This window comes from Tachyglossus aculeatus, chromosome 7 (assembly GCF_015852505.1).
Source record: "Tachyglossus aculeatus isolate mTacAcu1 chromosome 7, mTacAcu1.pri, whole genome shotgun sequence".
Classification (NCBI taxonomy): Eukaryota; Metazoa; Chordata; class Mammalia; order Monotremata; family Tachyglossidae; genus Tachyglossus; species Tachyglossus aculeatus.
This window is the reverse complement of record NC_052072.1, coordinates 27,396,423-27,418,850: the sequence shown is the minus strand read 5'-3', so window position 1 is coordinate 27,418,850 and position 22,428 is coordinate 27,396,423. Positions and strand designations below refer to the sequence as shown.

Genomic DNA, 22,428 nt, shown 5'->3' with positions numbered 1-22,428 from the left:
GAGAGTACAATTCAATCGATTTGGTAGACGAGTTCCCTGCATAAAAGGACCTTGCAGACTAGTGAGGGGAGTCAGACATTAGAATAAATTACAGAGGCGAATCCATCTACTGCATTCTCACTGCTAATATGACTGTTAACCTGGGTTGGTGACTGCCAACTTCTCAAATGGAGATCTCCCAGCTGCAGCCAGTGTGTGAATGCAAATAGATACGTAGGAGTATAAATGAGTGAGCATGTGTGCTTGTATGAGCTTGTGGTGGCTAGTACTGGTCTATGTATGTATGAGAGCGCATGGATGAGTGAGATGCGTGTCGTGTTTCGGTACGTAGAGATGTGTACAGGAATGAGTGGGTACTTGGATTTGCATCTTTTAATGAGCCCTCCTTCAGGAACACAGCACTTATGTACATATAAACTCCTCACTCACCTCCTACTTCATCTCCCTTCTCTCCTCCTCCAGCCCAGCCCGCACACTCCGCTCCTCTGCCGCGAACCTCCTCACTGGGCCTCTTTCTCGCCTGTCCCACCTTCGACCCCTGGCCCACGTCCTCCCCCTGGCCTGGAATGCCCTCCCTCTGCCCATCCGCCAAGCTAGCTCTCTTCCTCCCTTCAAAGCCCTACTGAGAGCTCACCTCCTCCAAGAGGCCTTCCCAGATTGAGCCCCCTTTTTCCTCTCCTCCTCCCCATCCCCCCCTCCCTTCTTCCTTCCCCTCCCCACAGCACTTGTATATATATTTGTACAGATTTACTGCTTTATTCTACTTCTACATATTTACTATTCTATTTATTTTGTGAATGATGTGCATTTAGCTTTAATTCTATTTGTTCTGATGACTTTGACACCTGTCTACATGATTTGTTTTGTTGTCTGTCTCCCCCTTCTAGACTGTGAACCCATTGTTGGGTAGGGACCGTCTCTATATGTTACCAACTTGTACTTCCCAAGCGCTTAGTACAGTGCTCTGCACACAGTAAGTGCTCAGTAAATACGATTGAATGAATCCTTTATTTTTATTCATGTCCATATCCCCCTCCTTATGGGCAGGGAACGTGTCCACCAATTTTGTTATATTGTACTCTCCCAAGCACTTAGCCCAGTACTCTGCACGCAATATGTGCTCAACAAATTCATTCATTCAATCGTATTTATTGAGCGCTTGCTGTGTGCAGAGCACTGTACTAAGCGCTTGGGAAGTCCAAGTTGGCAACATATAGAGACGGTCCCTACACAACTGTGGGCTCACAGTCTAGAAGGGGGAGACACAATTGATTGACTGATGGATTGGGCAGGGAGCGGTCTAGGTGAAACCGGGTTGTGTGTTCGTGTGTATTTCTCTGCCCATGTCTTCGGACACAGCTCTCCCCTTGCAGAAACCGGCCTAGAGTGTTTGGCCACAACTTGCTGTCAGAACAGTCAGTGCCAGCACTGGATATTTCTGTGCCCAACCGTGGCCTGAGAGGAGGTGGGTGGATGGATAGCAAACGGGGCGTTTTTAAAGCAGAGAATGCTTCCCTTTTTTTTTTCCTTCCCTAGTTACAACCGTCAAACTTCCCCCTCCCCCTCCACACACATAAACACACATGCCTTCTTCCCTACTCCCGGGCCCCAGAGCCCTCCTTATCCCTTTTCTTTTCCAACAAATCATGCATATTGGACAGAGAACAGTGGAAGTGTATTATTCTAATTATTATTATTATTATTATTATTATTATTATTAAGTGCCATCGAGTCGTTTGCGATTCATAGCAACTCCATGGATATACTTTCTCCAGAAAGTCCTCTGCCATAATCCGCAGCCTTTCTTATGGTTCTGCCGTTATCGTTGTTATGGTCTCTATCCATCTAGCTGCCTCTTCCGCGTTTTCCCTGGACTTTCCTAGCACTAGCGTCTTCTCCAGAGAATCAGTCCTCCTGATTGTGTCCCCAAAAAAGCTAATCTAAGTCGAGTCATTTGGCCTTCCAAAAACCACTTGGTTTTGATTCACTCTCAAATCTGTTTGTCTTTCGGGCAGCCCATGGTCTTCGCAAACATGGAAGTGTAGGCTGGGGGAATTTCAGCCCGTGCTGGGTTTTCCTTATTCCCCCTTAAAACGGAGCAGGAGCTGGTAGTGGCGAAGAATCAGACCACCTTAATGAGAGAGTAATCTTTGGGCCTTCATCCAAGTCCCACCTTCTGCTCCTCCTCCTCCTCCTCCTCCCTGGGTTGGAAGAGGGAGAGAGAGGGAGAGAGGGAGGGAGGAAGAGAAAGGAAAGACAAGGAGAAAGAGAGAGAGAGGGAGTCGGGCAAGACTTGGGAGTAGCTTGTTGCCATGACAAGCATTTTCTTAAGAAAGCTCCGTTGTTAATACAGCGGGGAGCAGAAAGCTCTTACTCCCTTGCACAGCTAAGGACTGGAGCCTAAAACCCACTCCCTCCAAAGCTCTTTTTTCTTTTTTTAATCCCGGAAACACCATCATCGAGGACCTCTCCTAAACCCTAATTCGGGGAGGAAAAAAAAGAGCAAGAAAGAGCTTCCTCCGGTATTTTTCTTTGGGGGATTCTTTGGTCCTCTTCATGGACGCCCGGAGGGCGTTCCCGCAGTGGAGAAACCTGGATTCTCACTAGGGCGAGAGGTAGGTTTATGGAAAATGAATCCAATTGACTGCTGCTTTTCAAACTTTGTCTCTCTTTCTCCCTTCGCACCTTTCCCAGCTCACCTCTCTCTCTCCTAACATTCTCGAGAGGTGGGAAGAGTCCCTCGCCTTTCCTTTTCCCGGCTTCAGCTTTGAGAAACCCAAGGCATGATTTCTTTACTCCCCGAGGTGGTGGGCATTTCTTCGGGGGGAAGTGGGGGATTTGGTCTTTTGGGCTCTGGGGGCCCAAAACTCTTGGAAAAACCTCTCCCTTGTCCCCCCCCCCGCTTGGCTCGGCAGTCAGACAGAGGATGGAAAACCGTTGCAAAGATATTTTCCACGCCTGTTCCCCTTCTCTGAAACCAAAAAGGGAGCCATGGAAAAAAAAATACACAAGAAACCTTTGGCAAGGGAGGAGAGGTTGCAGAGGGGCTGGAGGAGGGAGTGGGGGGAGGGGGTGGCCAACGGAATGATTTCCATTCCGCAGAAAAGCTGACCAGCTTCTCTCTGTCTTGCAAAAGAGCCTCGGAAATCTTCAGCCTCTCAAATCTATAATTAGCCGTGGAAAAAGCAGGGAGTTCCCTCTTACTGTTGTGTGTGTGTGTGTGTGTGCGTGCGTGTCAAAAACCAACTGTATGAATCTCTCAGGAGTTCAGCCCTAAATCTTTACAACCCCAAGGGGGGGAAATGGATTCTGTTGCTTGGAAAGGGGAAGGTTGGAAAGTTTGAGGCTCCCAGGGGGTTGGGGGGATGGGGGAGGGCAGACCCCCAGTTTGGAGGCCTGCAATTCGGGGGTATCCGGCCTTTCCATTTGGGCAGGGAGGAGGGGAGGGAAAGTGGGGGGATCCGGAGGGGTCTCTGGGGCTGCCAATGTCTCGGTGGTCTCGAATGGTCCTCGCCCACTGAAATCTAATTCCTCCTGGTTTCCCGGGCTGGGATTCCCCCGCCGGGGGAGGGGAGAGGAGGGAGAGAGAGGTGTCTCGTGTGTGTGTGTGTGTGTGTGTGTTTGTGTGTGTGCCGGGGGTGGGGTGGGGGGGAATCCTTTCCTTCCCTTCCCTTCCCTTCCCTCCCCTTCCCTTCCCTTCCCTTCCCTTCCCTCCCCTCCTGCCCCAAAGGTGGGGCCTGGAGATGATGCTGGATGGTCGGGTGGGATCCCCGACCGGTTCTTTCCAGATCCCGCAGCTCCCAGCCCCCTCCCCACATAGCCCCCACCCCCCGACCCTTCCCCGCAGCCCCCAGACCCGCTCGGCCCCCTCCCCTTAGCCGCCCGGATAATAATAATAATAATAATAATAATGATGGATTTTGTTAAGCGCTTACCATGTGCCAAGCACTGTTCTAAGCACTGGGGAGGTTACAAGGTGATCAGGTTGTCCCATGGGGGGGGCTCACAGTCTTCATCCCCATTTTCCAGATGAGGGAACTGAGGCACAGAGAAGTGAAGTGACTTGCCCAAAGTCACACAGCTGACAAGTGGTGGATCTGCCCCCTGTCCAGTCCCCGCAGCCCCCCACTCCCTCTTCACAGCCCCTCCCTGCAGCCCCCTCCCCTGTAGCCCCCACTGAACCGACCCCACGTCCCGGTTATTACAGTAGAAACTAGAGTGACCTGCAGGCGAGGATGCGAGCCTGGAGGAGATCATCATAATGATGGTATTTGTGAAGCGCTTTCTATGTGCCAGGCTCTGTACTAAGCGCTCAGGTGGATACAGTTCAATCGAGTTGGACACGGTCTCTGGCCCACCTGGGGCTCACACTCTCAATCCCCATTTTACAGTTGAGGTAACAGGCCCAGAGAAGTAAAGTGACTCGTCCAAGGTCACACAGCAGAGATGTGCTAGCCTGTCCCCTGGGGACCAGGGGGTTGGCGCAGAGGGAAGATGCTGCACTCCTTCGCACTGAGGACCCCTTGCCACGGGCTGGGCTGTGGGGACGGAGTAGGGGGCGGCTGAGATTGGGGGGAGTTTGAGCTGGGGTAGGGGAGAAGGGTCTGCAGATGCAGCCGCTGCCCAGTCCCTCATGGGAGATGTTTCTGGAACAACTGACCCAGCATTAAGGGACCTTAGCCTAAGAAAGGGAAAAGACTGAACAATAATAATGATGGCATTTATTAAGCGCTTACTATGTGCAAAGCACTGTTCTAAGCGCTGGGGAGGATACAAGGTGATCAGGTTGTCCCACAGTCTTCATCCCCATTTTCCAGATGAGGTAACTGAGGCACAGAGAAGTGAAGTCTTCTTCTAGACTGTGAGCCCACTGTTGGGTAGGGACCGTCTCTATGCATTGCCAACTTGTACTTCCCAAGCACTTAGTACAGTGCTCTGCACACAGTAAGTGCTCAATAAATATGATTGAGTGATGATTGACTGAAGTGACTTGCCCAAAGTCACACAGCTGACAAGTGGCGGAGCCGGGATTTGAACCCATGACCTCTGACTCCAAAGCCCGTGCTCTTTCCACTGAGCCGTGCTGCTTCTCTAGAAGACATTACTGTTCTTATTGGGGGTGGGGTGAGAAGTTGGGGTCACTCTGTGCGGGAGAAAGTAGCCTCTTATTTAGGTTGCGGAAAAGTGTCAGGTTTTGGGGGGTGCACCCCTCCTGCCCTTAGCAGTTCCTCATTTTGGCTGTTTTCCCTTGAATAGGATTTCGGGTCTCTCTTCAGGTCAAGGGGGATGGGGCTGGGAGGAAGATAATAATAATAATAATAATAATGATGGCATTTATTAAGCGCTTACTATATGCAAAGCACTGTTCTAAGTACTGGGGAGGTTACAAGGCGATCAGGTTGTCCCACGGGGGGCTCACAGTCTTCATCCCCATTTTCCAGATGAAGGAACTGACGCCCAGAGAAGTGAAGTGACTTGCCCAAAGTCACCCAGCTGACAATTGGCGGGGCCGGGATTGGAACCCATGACTTCTGACTCCAAAGCCCGGGCTTTTCCCACTGAGCCATGCTGGCTAGGAATCTCAGCAGACCCCAGTCAGCACCCGCCCCCCACATCCTCCCAATCTTTGTGTGCAACAGGTGATGTGCCCCTCGCCCTTGTCCCCCCAGGTCCCTCCTCTCTGTTAATTCCTGGGGGTCCGGGCCAGTGGAGTCGTGACAGAGCAGCTGGTTCAGTCAGTCCTATCTATCGAGCAGTTACTGTGTGCAGAGCACTGTACTAAGCGCTTGGGAGAGCACAACACGACAATAACAGACACATTCCCTGCTCACAGTGAGTTTACAGTCTAATCCAGAAGAGCCTGCATTTCTGCACCAGCAGTGCCGCACTGTGCACAGATCAATCAATCAATCAATCAACCGTATTTATTGAGCGCTTACTGTGTGCAGAGCACTGTACTAAGCGCTTGGGAAGTACAAGTCGGCAACATTTAGAGACAGTCCCTACCCAACAGTGGGCTCACAGATGGGGTTTCTTCTGGTTTGGGGGTTCTGAGGTGTATCTGGCTCCTTACCCACACTTGACCTTGTCTCTGCCCTGACTGTAACTGCCCTCCCTTCCCCTCTGGAAGTAACCCTGAAACCCCCCGTCCTCTGACGTGTTTTGGGGAGTTCCCCTCAGGTAGTACAAGGCCTCTACCATTCCCGAGCCACTAGACGTGGGGCAGAAGCAATGATGAAAGCCAGAATGAAGAACCAAAACACTTTCAGAAGTAGGAGCACTGTCAGTGATCTGAAGTAAACAGGGCATCACCCAGATTACCCTCTGCTTTCCTGTCCTCACAGAAGCCTTAAAGGCATAGGAGCTTAAGTGCTCAATAATTACCATTGATTGATTGATTGATCTATTGGTTTGACTGACATCTTTGCTGCGCTATTCGGCCCTCAGGTTTCCTTCACGTAAAATAGGCAGGTTCATCCCTGAGTGGGTGGAAGTGAGGGTGACATCACAAATTGCAGGAAAAGCCGAGATACGTCCAGTTCAGGCCAGGACTGGGAAAAGACTGAGCAGGCCCACTGTAAATGCCGTTGGGGAGGGATTGAGGCTGGGGAAATCTCTGGGCTGAGGTGCTAGCCCGGCCCCTTCTCCTGCTGGCCAGGATGAAGTGGTAGCCGACCCTCCTCCCACTCGGGCTTGAGCTACCACCTGTCCTGGGGACTTGGGAATTCCGTCCTCCAGGAATGCATCCACTCCAGCCTCCCCGGGAGCGCTTAGAGATTTGGCTCTTGGCTCGAGCGAGCGGTTAGCGGCCACTTCTCAGAGCCAGGGCCGCTCCGTTGACTGACGGAAAGGTTGAAGAAGCCCGGCTTCCTGTGCCCACGGGGACCTGGGCACTCCCACTTGGGTGCGGAGGTTGTTTTTGGCCACCCAGAGCCAAAACTCCCTGTCCGAAGACGTGCGGGTACCCAGAGCAGAAAACCGCGTCGAGGCTGGGGACTGGGGGACCCTGACAGGCGGGAAGGATTGTGAGGTCTCAGAACAAGCGGAATCAATCAATCAATCATTTATTGAGCGCTTACTGTGTGCAGAGCACTGTACTAAGCGCTTGGGAAGTACAAGTTGGCAACACATAGAGTCGGTCCCTACCCAACAGTGGGCTCACAGTCTAGAAGGGGGAGACAGAGAACAAAACAAAACACATTAACAAAATAAAATAAATAGAATAGATATGTACAAGTAAAGTAAATAGAGTAATAAATACATATATACAGGATCGGAAGGGCTACCAAGCAGCGCTAGTCCCCTTTATGGCTGCGAGAACTAGACCTTCCATGGAGGTCACATCCCGCTTCTTGAGCAGTTCCTACAGCTGTGGCCAAGGACCTTAATCCACATAAATGGGAAGCAGCATGGAAGTCAGAGGGTCAGAAGTAGCGTGGCCTAATAGAGAGAATAAGGGCCTGGGTTCTAAATCTGGCTCTGCCACAAAGGATGGAGCATTCTATGTGCAGCAGAGACAGGGGAAGGGGATGGACTCAGTTTCATCATCTGTAAAATGGGGGTTCAATACCTGTTCTCCCTCCTGCTTACACTGTGAGCCCCATGTGGGATAGGGACAGTTTCTTATTATTTATATTCATTCAAGAATGAATAATACAGATCATTTACTGTGTACAAAATACCGTACTTAGCACTTATGTCTACCGTAGTGCTTAGCATATAGTAAGCTCTTAACAAATGCTACTATTATTATGATTTCTGAGGGAAGAGAGCATGTCGTATTCTCTCTTTGTAACTTCTCATGATGCTTAATGTGGGTTCCGCCCAAAGTGGGCGCTCAATAAATACTACTGACGACGATGAAGTTGATGACAGGGCAGACTTCTCTCCCAGTTTAGGAATCAATCAACGGTATTCATTGAGTGCTTACTACGGGCAGAGCACCAGATTAAGCGCTCGGGAGAGTACAGTACAACAGCCCACTGGTGGGTAGGGACCGTCTCTATATGTTGCCAACTTGTACTTCCCAAGCGCTTAGTTCAGTGCTCTGCACACAGTAAGCGCTCAATAAATACGATTGAATGAATGAATGAAGGAATGAATTAGCAATTACATCCCTATCCATAACAAGTTTACAGCCTACAGGGATCCACCCACAGACTCCTTAATAATAATGATAGCAGTAATAATAATTGCAGTATTTCATTCGGTCATATTTATTGAGCGCTTACCGTGCGCAGAGCACTGTACTGAGTTCTTGGGAGAGTACAATATAGCAATAACCAGACCCACTCCCTGTCCACAACGAGCTTACAGTCTAGAGGAGGAGATAGATATTAATATAAATAAATTACACATATGAACGTAAGTGCCGTGGGTCTGGGAGGGGGGAATGAATAAAGGGAGCAAGTCAGGGCGACACAGAAGGGAGTGGGAAAAAAGGAAAGGGGGGCTAAGGTCAGGAAAGGACTTTTGTTAAGTACTTATTCTGTGCAGAGCACTGTACTAAGCGCTTGGGAGAGCACAATACACTAGGGTACGTAGATATGGTCCTTGCCCAAAAGGAGCCTACGGTGTACCTTTCTCCTATCAGAGCTCCCACCCAAGACCCTCTGGGCTGGATCCTTCAAAGTGTCAAGCGCTTAGAACAGTGCTTTGCACATAGTAAGCGCTTAACAAATGCCATCATTATTATTAATGGTCGTGGTGCGAATGACCCAGCCAGCACCTCTCCCTCCCCAAATCCTCCTAGTCAGTCCTTATTATTCAGTAATAACAGTAATAGTAATCCTACTAATAGTAATAACAATAGTGGTATTCACTAAGCGCTTCCTAGAGAAGCAGCGTGGCTGGGTGGGAAGAGCCCAGGTTTGGGAGTCAGAGGTCGTGGGTTCAAATCCTGCCTCTGCCACTTGTAAGCCGTGTGACTTTGGGCAAGTCACTTCACTTCTCTAGGCCTCAGTTACCCCATCTGTAAAATGGGGATTAAGACTGTGAGCCCCCCGTGGGGCAACCTGATCACCTTGTATCCTCCCCAGCGCTTAGAACAGTGCTTGGCACATAGTAAGCGCTTAACAAATACCAAAATTATTATTGTTATTATGATTACTATATGCCAAGCAACGAAGTAGGTGCAAGATAATCAGGTCGAACACACTCCTTGCCCCACGTGGGGCTCCTGATGATGTAAGGAGAGCAGGTACTGAATCACCATTTTACAGATGAGAAAACTGAGGCACAGCAAAGTTGGGTGACTTGCCTAAGGTCCCCCAACAGTGGGCTCCCCCTTTTAGACTGTGAGCCCACTGTTGGGTAGGGACTGTCTCTATATGTTGCCAACTTGTACTTCCCAAGCGCTTAGTACAGCGCTCTGCACACAGTAAGCGCTCAATAAATACGACTGATGATGATGATGAAGAGGCAGAGCCCGGATTAGAACCCAGGTCCTCTGACTCCTGGATGTCTACTCTTTCCACTAGGTTATGTTGCTTTTAGCCAGGTGCTTATTCCATGACTTGGAGCCTCTTTGATTACTGGTTAAGTTTTAGGGGTCCATTCCTGGAGGTGGGCCCAGATTTCGGATGCCCGAGCCCAGATTTCGGATGCCCAAGCCCAGGTCTCTTTACTTTGAGCCTGTTACGACCAAATTAGGTTAGAACTAGCAGGGGCACACCATTTAAGGGCCCTTTTTCCACTCCTGAGCTCTCCTACCTTTTCTACCTCCCTAGACCCCTAGTCATCTAGCCCCTTCATCCCGGCCCTCACCCCCCGTCCCCCAGCCGCTCACAACTCTCCTTTTTATCTTCCCTCTCAGCCCCACGGACTGGTTTGATTTTCCCGAATGCCTTTTGCGCGGAAGCAAGAGAGCTGAGAGCTCATGACAGCTGGGAGGCAGGACTCGTGACCCCCACCCTCCGCGAGCCCCTCCACTTCCCCCCACCCCGGCTCCAGTCCAGTCTCCCTTCCCTGTAAAATGGACCTCGTCAGCCCGCCGGTGAGGGAGGGGACGTTTCCAAGGACTTGTTGGGGAATGTTGTGCGTGCGGCTTCCTGTCGTCCCCTGGCATCTCTCTCTGTCTCTCCTTTCCTCTTTCCCTCCTGTGAGCAATTCTTGTTCCACTGACTTATTTCCTCTGCACGTGTTGGAACAGAAACTCCAAGGGACTTCCTCCATTTGCCCTGCAGGGCCCAGCTGGCCCAGCCTTCCTTGTTTGTGTATGAATAATAATAATAATAATCCTGATGGCATTTATTAAGCGCTTACTATGTGCAAAGCACTGTTCTAAGCGCTGGGGAGGTTACAAGTTGATCAGGTTGTCCCACTGGGGGCTCACAGTCTTAATCCCCATTTTACAGATGAGGTAACTGAGGCACAGAGAAGTGAAGTGACTTCTCTGTGCCTCAGAACTGGGGATCGAGGAGGGAGAGGTGTGTGGGGTGGTGGGAGGCTCAGTCCGGCCTGGTTTCTAGTCAGAATTAGGGGCCAGGGGTCCTGGAAAAAGCAGAGGGCCTGTGACCCATCGGTTCATGGTTTCCTTAATAATAATGATCATTGTGGTATTTGATCAGTGCTTAACTTCTCTGTGCCTCAATAACCTCATCTGTAAAATGGGGATGAAAACTGTGAGCCCCCCCCGTGGGACAACCTGATCACCTTGTATCCTTCCCAGCGCTTAGAACAGTGCTGTGCACATAGTAAGCAATTAACAAATGCCATCATCATCATTATTATTATTATTATTATTATAAGGCATAGGGGACAGAGCACAGGCCTGGGAATCAGAAAGTCATGGGTTCTAATCCCAGTTCCACCACCTGTCTGCTGGGTGACCTTGGGCAAGTCTCTTTATTTCTCTGTGCCTCAGTTTCCTCACCTGTAAAACGGGGATTGAGACTGTGAGCCCCACATGGGACAGGGACCATGTCCAACCCAATTTGCTTGTATCCACCGCAGTGCTAGTACAGTGCCTGACACATAGTAAGCACTTAACAAATACTTATTACTTACAAATAATTACTTACAAATTACTTAGTACTTACAAATATTATTATTATTATTCCTAAGCCCTGGGGGAGATACAACATCATTAGGTTGAACGCAGTCCCTGTCCCAGGTGGGGCTCGTGGTCGAAGGCCTAGGGAGAACAAATACTGACTCTCAATTTTACAGATCGGGAAACTGAACAGTCTTTTAGACTGTGAGCCCACTGTTGGGTAGGGACTGTCTCTATATGTTGCCAATTTGTACTTCCCACGTGCTTAGTACAGTGCTCTGCACACAGTAAGCGCTCAGTAAATACGATTGATGATGATGAGGAGGAGGAGGAGGAAATTGGCTATGTTAGGAGACAGGATTAGAAGCCGTGTCCTCTGGCTCTTCCCTACTAAGCCCCGCTGCTTTCCTCACCTGAGGTTCCAGGGTTGGTACACCATTTCCATGCAATTCCTGAGGGAATAGAGAAAAGATGGGGTGAGAAGAAGGAAAGGATGTGTCCAATCCCGCCCCCCAGACCACCTAGCTCCTTCTCCCTGATGGCCTGAAAATCCTGGAGAAAAAAAGGGGTCAGCTCTGTGTCCCTCTCCCCAGTTGGGATCTCTGTTGCCTTCGTCTCTGACGCTTCCCCCCTCCCTGGTTCTGTCCCTAGTCATGCTGCCCCATTTCGGCTTCCTTTCCTCCAAGCCCAAACTCCAGAATTATTTGGGAAAGCCAGGCTGGGCCGAGCTGAGGAATCCCCGTATCCTCGGCTCCCAGCTACAGGGCCGGATGAAGGTCTCACGGGCAGGGATCAGGCGGGTGTGTGACTCTGAGCAGGAGCAGGGGAGACCTTCCCAACACCATCAGGTAAACTGAGGCACAGGGAAGTCGGTCTGCTTTGGGAAAAGAATCATAGAATGTAGAGAAGCAGCAGGGCCTAGTGTTTAGACCATGAGCCTGAGAGTCAGATGGACCTGGGTTCTGATCCCATCTCCACCACTTGTCTTTTCTCTGACCTTGGGCAAGTCACTTCACTTCGTGAGCCCCCCGTGGGACAACCTGATTACCTGGTAACCTTCCCAGCGCTTAGAACAGTGCCTTGCACATAGTAAGTGCTTAATAAATGCCATTATTATTATTATTATTATTATTCTCTATGCCTCAGTTACTTCATCTGTGAACTGGGGATTAAGACTGTGAGTCCCATATGGGCAGTAGACTGTGTCCAACCTGATTACCTTGCATCTACCCCAGCGCTTAGCACAGTGCCTGGTATATATTAAGTGCTTAACAAGCATCATTAAGAAAACCCAAAAAACAGAAAAACATTTTGGGTGGAGGGGCCCTGCTCGCCTTATGCATCCCCCTCTCTCCAGACAGATGGGGAGTCTTCCTGTTCTGAAAAACCCACAGGAAAGGAGAGTCCAATTAATTAATCAATTGTATTTATTGAGCGCATACCTTGTGCGGAGTGCTGTACTAAGCGCTAGGGAGAGTAGCATTGGTAGGGTTGGTAGACACGTTCCCTGCCCGCAGTGAGTTTGCAGTCTAGAGGGGGAGCATCCACAGCCTCCCTTCATGTACTGGGGGTCTCACAGTCCCAATCAGTGGCATTTATTGAACTCCTACTGGGTGCTAGGCACTGTACTAAGTGCTCTGGAGAATACGGCAGGAGCAGGGGCCCCGTTGGAGCTCACAATCGATATTTACAGCTAGTGAAAGCTGGAAGAAGAACAATTATGAAGCAGGAAGCAGGCCAGACACATCATGGGGAAACAACCGAAAAAACAACAGAAGAAGGCGTGGAGTGTTCATTCATTCATCCATTCATTCAATCGTATTTATTGAGCGCTTACTGTGTACAGAACACTGTAATAAGCGCTTGGGAAGTACATGCTGGCAACATGTGTTCAGATATATAATGTATGAATATGTGTCTGCTAATTCTGTTGTACGCTCCCAAGTATAGTGCCCTGCACATAGTAAGCGCTCAGTAAGCGCTCAATAAATACCATTGATTAGCAAAAATATGCATTTTTACAGGAGTGCTGAGACAGGGTTGAAGTTCACAAAAGGATGAGTGTTTAGGGAGGGGTTGGGGGGGAGGAGGGGATCTAAGAACTTCATATCTCAGCACCTAGAATCAATCAATCGTATTTATTGAGCGCTTACTGTGTGCAGAGCACTGTACTAAGTGCTTGTGCTTGGCAAGCACTTAGAAAGTGCTTGGCACATAGTAAGCGCTTAACAAATACCATCATTATTATTAGTAGTAGCTCAGCGATCGCAGAGCTATGCCCCTGCCCAGCTCCCGCCGGGCCCAGTCACTCTCACAAGACCTGGTCCTTTCATCATCTATTGCTCTCTCCCAAGTGCTTAGCACAGAGTACCACGCCGGCCAAGTGGAAAGAGAACAGGGCTGCGAGTCATCATCAATCGTATTTATTGAGCGCTTACTGTGTGCAGAGCACTGTACTAAGCGCTTGGGAAGTACAAATTGGCAACATATAGAGACAGTCCCTACCCAACAGTGGGCTCACAGTCTAAAAGAGTCAGAGGCCTGGAGTTCTCATCCCAGCTGTACTATTTGTCTGTTGTGTGATCTTGGGTAAGTCACTTCCTTTCCCTGAGCCTCAGTTCCCTCATCTGCAAAATGGGGATGCCATACCCATTTTCCCTCCTACTTAGACTGTGAGCCCCCTGTGGGCCCTGATTATCTCGTACCTACCCCAGTATTTAGTACAGTGCTTGGCACATAATAAGTGCCAAACAGATGCCGCAGTTACTATTATTATTACAAAGTAGGTACTTAAATCTCTTCCCAGAACCCCAAATCATATCAAACCAACCATCACCCCTAGCGCTGCATTTATTTCTACCCACCTTCAGCATCTGTTTCTATTTGTATTTTCAATCGCACAGTCAATGATTTATTTTGATTCTGCCACTGGCGACTATTTTTTCATTTGTCTCCCCCATAAGAGTGTCAGCTTGAAAAGCTTTATGATCCAGTGGAAAAAGCACGAGCCTGAGAGTCAGAGGACCTGGGTTCTAATCCTGGACCTGCCACTTAAAAATAATAATAATAATAATGGCATTTATTAAGTGCTTACTATGTGCAAAGCACTGTTCTAAGCACTGGGGAGCTTACAAGGTAATCAGGTTGTCCCGTGGGGGGCTCACAGTTTTAATCCCCATTTTACAGATGAGGTAACAATCAATCAATCAATCAATCGTATTTATTGAGCGCTTACTGTGTGCAGAGCACTGTACTAAGCGCTTGGGAAGTGCAAGTTGGCAACATATAGAGACAGTCCCTACCCAACAGCGGGCTCACAGTCTAAAAGGGGGAACAGGCACAGAGAAGTTAAGTAAGTTGCCCAAAGTCACACAGCTGACAATTGGCGGAGCGGGGACTTGAACCCATGACACCTGACTCTAAAGCCCGTACTCTTTCCAGTGAGTCACACTGCTTGTCTGCTGTGTCACCTTGGGCAAGTCAGTTAACTTCTCTGTGCCTCAGTTCCCTCTATCTGCAAAATCAAATTAAATCCTGCTGCCTCTATTTAGACAACGAGCCCCATGTGAGGCAGTGACTGAGTGCAATCTGAATATCTGGCACCTGCCCAGTTCTCAGTGTAGTGCTTAGCACATAGTAAGCATTTAAATACAGTAATAATAATTATAACAGTAATAATAATAGGATTTAGTTCCCATTTTGCAGTAGAGGGAACGGAGGCACAGAGAAGTTAAGTCACTTGCCCAAGGTCACACAGCAGACAAGTGGTGGAGCTGGGATCAGAAGAACCAGGTTCTCTGACTTCCAGGCTGTGCTTTTTCCACTAGGCCCTGCTGCTTCCCTAACTGGAAAACTTCACGGAATGGGGCTTGGACAGTTGTACATATTTATTACTCTATTTATTTATTTATTTATTTATTTTACTTGTACATATCTATTCTATATATTTTATTTTGTTAGTATGTTTGGTTTTGTTCTCTGTCTCCCCCTTCTAGACTGTGAGCCCGCTGTTGGGTAGGGACTGTCTCTATATGTTGCCGGCTTGTTCTTCCCAAGCGCTTAGTACAGTGCTCTGCACAAAGTAAGCGCTCAATAAATACGATTGATTGACTGATTGATTATCAGGGGAGGGAGAACATGGCATTTAGAGTCTAATTTTCTGCAGCTGAGGGTCCAGTTGGCAGGAGCCTGGATCACTCCAGGGTGGAGAAGTGGTACGGTTTAGCCATCCTCCTGGGACTCTGTCAGTGCAGGGTATTAATAATAATAATAATAATGGCATTTATTAAGTGCTTACTATGTGCAAAGCACTGTTCTAAGCACTGGGGAGGTTACAAGGTGATCAGGTTGTCCCACGTGGGGCTCACAGTCTCAATCCCCATTTTACAGATGAGATAGCTGAGGCACAGAGAAGTTAAGTGACTTGCTCTTTCCACTGAGCCACGCTGCTTCCCACGCTGCTTATTATTATTAATAATAAAAATAACAATAATAGTAGGGTATAATGATGATGATGGCATTTATTAAGCACTTACTATGTGCAAAGCACTGTTCCAAGTGCTGGGGGGGATACAAGGTGATCAGGTTGCTCCACGTGGGGCTCACAGTCTTAATCCCCATTTTACGGATGAGGTAACTGAGGCTCAGAGAAGTCAAGTGACTTGGCCCAGGTCACACAGCAGACATGTGGCGGAGCCAGGATTAGAACCCATGACCTTTGGCTCCCGAGCCCGGGCTCTTTCCACTGAGCCACGCTGCTTCCCATGCTGGTTGTTATTATTAATAATAAAAATAACAATAATAATAGGGTATCTGCTAAGAGATTACTACATACCAAATACTATATGAAGCACTTGGCGATACAATATAAATGAATTGGACACAGTCCCTGTCCCCCTTGGGGCTCACACTCCAAGGTGGAGGGAAGAACAGATATTTTATTCCCATTTTACAGAGGAGTTAATTGAGGCCCAGAAAAATGAAGTGACTTGCCCAAAGTCACCAAGAGGCAAGTGGCGAAGCTAGGATTCATTCATTCATTCATTCATTCAATCGTATTTATTAAGCGCTTACTGTGTGCAGAGCACTGTACTAAGTGCTTGGGAAGTACAAGTTGGCACCATATAGAGACGGTCCCTACCCAACAGTGGGTTAACAGTCTAGAAGGGGGAGACAGAGAACAAAACAAAACATATTAACAGAATAAAATAAATAGAATAAATTCAATCGTATTTATTGAGTGCTTACTGTGTACAGAGCACTGTACTAAGCGCTTAGAGAGTACAATTCAGCAACAGAGACAGTACCTACCCAACAACCGGGCTCACAGCCTAGAAGGGGGAAGACAAACAACAAAACAAAGCAAAACAAGTAGACAGGCATCAAGAGCATCAATATAATAAATAGAATTATAGATATATGCACATCATTAATTAATTAATTAATTAATTCAATCGTATTGAGCACTTCCTGTGTGCAGAGCACTGTGCTAAGTGCTTGGGAAGTCCAAGTCGGCAACATATAGAGATGGTCCCTACCCAACAGTGGGCTCACAGTCTAGAAGGGGGAGGCAGAGAACAAAACAAAACATATTAACAGAATAAAATAAATAGAATAAATTCAATCATATTTATTGAGTGCTTACTGTGTACAGAGCACTGTACTAAGCGCTTGGAGAGTACAGTTCAGCAACTGAGACAGTACCTCGTGGCTCAGTGGAAAGAGCCCGGGCTTTGGAGTCAGAGGTCGTGGGTTCGAATCTCGGCTCCGCCACATGTCTGCTGTGTGACCTTGGGCAAGTCACTTAACTTGTCTGAGCCTCAGTTACCTCATCTGTAAATGGGGATTGACTACTGTGAGCCCCTCGTGGGGCAACCTGATCATGTTATATCCCCCCAGCGCTTAGAACAGTGCTTTGCACATAGTAAGCGCTTAACAAATGCCATCATTATTATTATTATTATTACCTACCCAACAACGGGCTCACAGCCTAGAAGGGGGAAGACAGACAACAAAACAAAGCAAAACAAGTAGACAGGCATCAAGAGCATCGATACAATAAATAGAATTATAGATATAGGCACATCATTAATTCACTCATTCATTCATTCAATCGTACTGAGCGCTTACTGTGTGCAGAGCACTGTGCTAAGCGCTTGGGAAGTCCAAGTCGACAACATATAGGGACGGGCCCTACCCAACGACGGGCTCACAGTCTAGAAGGGGGGGACAGACAACAAAACAACACATGTAGACAGGTGGGATGAGAATGCAGCTATGGGACTGCAGCTTAAGGTGACGGAAAACACGAATCCACTCTGCCTTCTCCTCTAGAGTTTTGCCGGGATTTCAGCTGGTGTTTGGCAAGTCCAGAATGCCGTGACCTGTCTACCTTTTTTTCCCCCTTCTAAGGCCTGGAGTCTGTTTTATCAGTGGGAGCCCTACTGATCTACCAATTCTCCTCCATCTGCTAGTAGGAAGAGTGAATTGAGGTGGTATTTTACTTGTACATATCTATTCTATTTATTTTATTTTGTTAGTACGTTTGGTTCTGTTCTCTGTCTCCCCATTTTAGACTGTGAGCCCACTGTTGGGTAGGGACCGTCTCTCTATGTTGCCAACTTGGACTTCCCAAGCGCTTAGTACAGTGCTGTGCACACAGTAAGTGCTCAATAAATACGATTGATGGTGATGATGATGATCAGGCGTCATCCTCCGCCTCGTCCCGTCACAGATGGCGGCGGCGGCGGCAGAGAGGCCCCTGGCCGCGGGACGTGGGAGATGGGCACACGGGGACGGGAGACCGGACGGCGTCCTCCTTCCCCGACCCGTGGGGTCCAATCCACCCATCTCCATCTTCCTCGCCGCCGTCAGTGCCGTCCGCTCTTGGGCGGCCTTAGCGGAGTCCGTCTGAGGAGGCCGGCTCGGGCACGGCGGCCTCCGAAGCGGGAGGGAGGGGATCCCCGGGGCCCAGGAAGGGGACTCAGCTCGGGGGACCGTGGCTGCCGCCGGGCCTCCCACCCACCGCCGAGGTAAGGGACGGGGAACGGTTACAAACCAGGAAGCTGAGAGGGAAATGAGGCCGGAGGCGGCCGTTTTGGGGGGCCTCATCCGCCTCTGTGGACAGAGGGCGGGAGACTGAGACGGAGAGAGAGAGAGAAAGCCGGGCCGAGACCTGGGGTTGTTCTAATCCATCAATCAATCAATCAATCAATCGTATTTATTGAGCGCTCACTGTGTGCAGAGCGCTGGACTAAGCGCTTGGGAAGTCCAAGTTGGCAACATATAGAGACAGTCTCTATATGGAAGATGGGAAGCAGTGTCTCCCCCTTTTAGACTGTGAGCCCACTGTCGGGTAGGGACTGTCTCTAGATGTTGCCAATTTGTACTTCCCAAGCGCTTAGTACAGTGCTCTGCACGTAGTAAGCGCTCAATAAATACGATTGATGATGATGATGATGAATAGAGCACGGGCCTTTGGAGTCAGAGTGACTCCACTCAAATCCCGGCTCCGCCAATTGTCAGCTGTGTGACTTTGGGCAAGTCATTTCTCTGGGCCTCAGTTACCTCGTCTGGAAAATGGGGATGAAGACTGGGAGCCCCCCGTGGGACAACCTGATCACCTTGTATCCTCCCCAGCGCTTGGAGCAGTGCATTGCGCGTAATAAGCGCTTAATAAATGCCATCATTATTATTATTGTTATTACCCCAGGTGTTAGTACAGTGCTTGGCACGTGGCAAGGGCTTAACAAATTGGCGTAAAAAGCAAGTTGGATAATATATAAATAATATGATAATATAACATATATGTTGCAAACTTGTACTTCCCCAGTGCTTAGTACAGTGCTCTGCACACAGTAAGCACTCAATAAATACGATTGAATGAATGAATGAATAATAGATTATATTATAATGTAGTGCTCGGCACATAGTAAGCGCTTAACAGATACCATCATTATTAATGTAGCACTTATGTACGTATCTGTAATTTATTTATTCATATTAATGTCTGTCTCCCCCTCTAAACTATAAACTAATTATGGGCAGGGAATGTATTTGCTTCTTGTTATATTGTACTCCCCCAAGTGCTTAGTACCGTATTCTGCACACAGTAAGCCCCCAATAAATGCGCTTGAATGAATTAATATAAAATATAATAATATAATAATATATATTATATTATATTATATTATATTTCTATTATATTGTATTATATTATATAGATAATATACATATTTATTTACATTAATGTCTGTCTCCCCCTCTAGGCTGTAAACTCTCTTGGAGAGGAAACATGCCTATCAAGTCTTGCATTTTATTACTATTATTATTACTATTATTATTATTATTATTATTATCATTACGGTATTCGTTAAGCACTTACTATATGTCAAGCACTGTTCTCAGCTCTGAGGTAGATACAGGTCAATTAGATCGGACACAGTCCCTATTCCACATGGAACTCACCATCTAAACTGGAAGGAGAACAGGTATTAACTCCCCATTTTACAGATGAGGAAACCGAGCCACAGAGTAAGGAAGTGACTTGCCCAAGATCACTCAGCAGGCAAGAGTGGAGTCAGGATTAGAACCCAGGCCCTCAGGCTCCCAGGCGCTTGCTCTTTCCCAAGTATTTAGCACAGTACTGGGCACATAGTAAGTGCCCAATAAATACCGTCGATTAACTGATTGATTGATTCATTCATTCAATCGTATTTATTGAGTGCCTAATGTTCATTCATTCATTCATTCAATTGTATTTATTGAGCGCTTACTGTGTGCAGAGCACTGTACTAAGCGCTTGGGAAGTACACTTTTGCAACATATAGAGACGGTCCCTACCCAATAGCGGGCTCACAGTCTAGAAGGGGGAGACGGACGACAAAACAAAACATATAAACCAAATAAAATAAATAGAATAAATATGTGTGCAGAGCACTGTACTAAGCGCTTGGGAAGTACAAGTCGGCAGCATATAGAGATGGTCCCTACCCAACAGCGGGCTCACAGTCTAGAAGATTGATGTTTGGAGACGTCGACGTAAAGGGGAGAGGGAAGTACATCGTTTTTCTACTTTCTCCATCCTCGACACTCCTCCCTTTGGCTTCCCTCCCGGTGCGTGGTCCTCCAAATAACTGCTTAGACTGCTTCCCCAAGGGAGCACTTTAATGATGTTGCTGAGCCCTTAAGTGCTCCGGAGCAGCCGGCTGAGAATCTCTGCTTTTATGAAATTAGAACGTGTCGGCGCAGATCCTAATGGTGAGAGAGTGGATCTCCACAGGCTCAGGGGACTGAGCAGAGCAGGAAAAGACGAGGCAGGGGAAGATGACGTCCCACGGAGTGACGTGAATGACTCCTGCTTCCCCTTCTCTTGCTCCCAACCAGCCTAACCTCCAGCAGGGGAAACACGAAGGGGAATCGACTCCTTCGTCACTGTGTCTTTTCTGGTCACCAGTTGAGTCAGGGCTCTGATCCCCAAAGCTAAAACTAATCATTCTCGGTGGCAGTGGGAGAGGACGAGCTGTCCATGTGGCCAGAGTCGGGGAGGAGAGAGGCTAGGGAGCAGAGAGGCCAGGAGACAGAACGGTTAGGGAATAGGGAGACTGGGGGCAGAGAAAGTAAGAGGCAGAGAGGCCAGGGGGAAGGACCAGAGAGCAGAGAGGCCCGGAGGCTGAGAGGTCGGGGGTCAGGGGGTAGAATGGCAGGGGGAAGAAAGAGACTAGGAGACAGGGAGGTTAGGGGGTTATAGGGGTCACAGAGCAGAGAGTCCTGGAAGCAGAGATGTCAGGGAGGAGAAAGGCTAGGAAGTGGGGAGCAGAGAGACCCGGGGAGTCGAGAGATCAGGGATAAGCTATACCAGGGGCCAGAGAGGTCAGAAGTCTGAGGGGCCAGGGGTCAGTAAGGGCAGAGTGCAGAGAGGTCAGGGGGGAGAGAAACTAGGAGGTAAAGAGGCCAGGGAGCAAAGCATCCAGGAGGGTGAGAGGTTAGGGGCCATAGGGGTCTCGGAGCAGAGAGTCCTGGCAGCAGAGAGGCCAGGGAGAAGAAAGGCCAGGAATTGGGGAGCAGAGAGGTCAGGGAGAAGCTGTACCAGGGGCCAGGGATCAGTAAGGGCAGAGTGCAGAGAGGTCAGGGGGTAGAGGAACTAGGAGGTAGAGAGGCCAAGGAGCAAAGCATCCAAGAGGGTGAGAGGCTAGGGTTCATAGGGGTCATGGAGCAGAAAGTCCTGGAAGCAGAAATATCAGGGAGGAGAAAGGCCAGGAAGTGGGGAGCAGAGAGACCCGGGGAGTAGAGAGGTCAGTGATAAGCTATACCAGGGGCCAGACAGGTCAGAAGTCTGAGGGGCCAGGGGTCAGTAAGGGCAGAGTGCAGAGAGGTCAGGGGGGAGAGAAACTAGGAGGTAAAGAGGCCAGGGAGCAAAGCATCCAGGAGGGTGAGAGGCTAGGGGTCATAGGGGTCACAGAGCAGAGAGTTCTGGAAGCAGACGCCAGGGAGGAGAAAGGCCAGGAAGTGGGGAGCAGAGAGGTCAGGGAGAAGCTATACCAGGGGCCAGAGAGGTCAGAAGTCTGAGGGACCAGGGATCAGTAAGAGCAGAGTGAAGAGAGGTCAGGGGGGAGAGAAACTAGGAGGTAAAGAGGCCAGGGAGCAAAGTATCCAGGAGGGTGAGAGGCTAGGGGTCATAGGGGTCACGGAGCAGAGAGTCCTGGAAGCAGAGATGCCAGGGAGGAGAAAGGCCAGGAAGTGGGGAGCAGAGTGGTCAGGGAGAAGCTGTACCAGGGGCCAGGGATCAGTAAGGGCAGAGTGCAGAGAGGTCAGGGGGTAGAGGAACTAGGAGGTAGAGAGGCCAAGGAGCAAAGCATCCAAGAGGGTGAGAGGCTAGGGTTCATAGGGGTCATGGAGCAGAAAGTCCTGGAAGCAGAAATATCAGGGAGGAGAAAGGCCAGGAAGTGGGGAGCAGAGAGACCCGGGGAGTAGAGAGGTCAGTGATAAGCTATACCAGGGGCCAGACAGGTCAGAAGTCTGAGGGGCCAGGGGTCAGTAAGGGCAGAGTGCAGAGAGGTCAGGGGGGAGAGAAACTAGGAGGTAAAGAGGCCAGGGAGCAAAGCATCCAGGAGGGTGAGAGGCTAGGGGTCATAGGGGTCACAGAGCAGAGAGTTCTGGAAGCAGACGCCAGGGAGGAGAAAGGCCAGGAAGTGGGGAGCAGAGAGGTCAGGGAGAAGCTATACCAGGGGCCAGAGAGGTCAGAAGTCTGAGGGACCAGGGATCAGTAAGAGCAGAGTGAAGAGAGGTCAGGGGGGAGAGAAACTAGGAGGTAAAGAGGCCAGGGAGCAAAGTATCCAGGAGGGTGAGAGGCTAGGGGTCATAGGGGTCACGGAGCAGAGAGTCCTGGAAGCAGAGATGCCAGGGAGGAGAAAGGCCAGGAAGTGGGGAGCAGAGTG

At 49.1% G+C, this 22,428-nt stretch overlaps 1 protein-coding gene across 4 annotated transcripts in view; it reads left to right on the top strand.

Moving 5' to 3' along the window:
• The first annotated feature begins 2,258 nt into the window (after window positions 1-2,258).
• The window catches only part of ATP2B4 (ATPase plasma membrane Ca2+ transporting 4), a 142,394-nt gene continuing 122,224 nt past the window's right edge, over window positions 2,259-22,428 (top strand). For all 4 annotated transcript variants that reach the window (XM_038748689.1, XM_038748694.1, XM_038748692.1 and 1 more), the window contains exon 1: window positions 2,259-2,615. The gene's annotated coding sequence lies outside the window, so the exon portion shown is untranslated. The remainder of the gene's footprint in view (window positions 2,616-22,428) is intronic.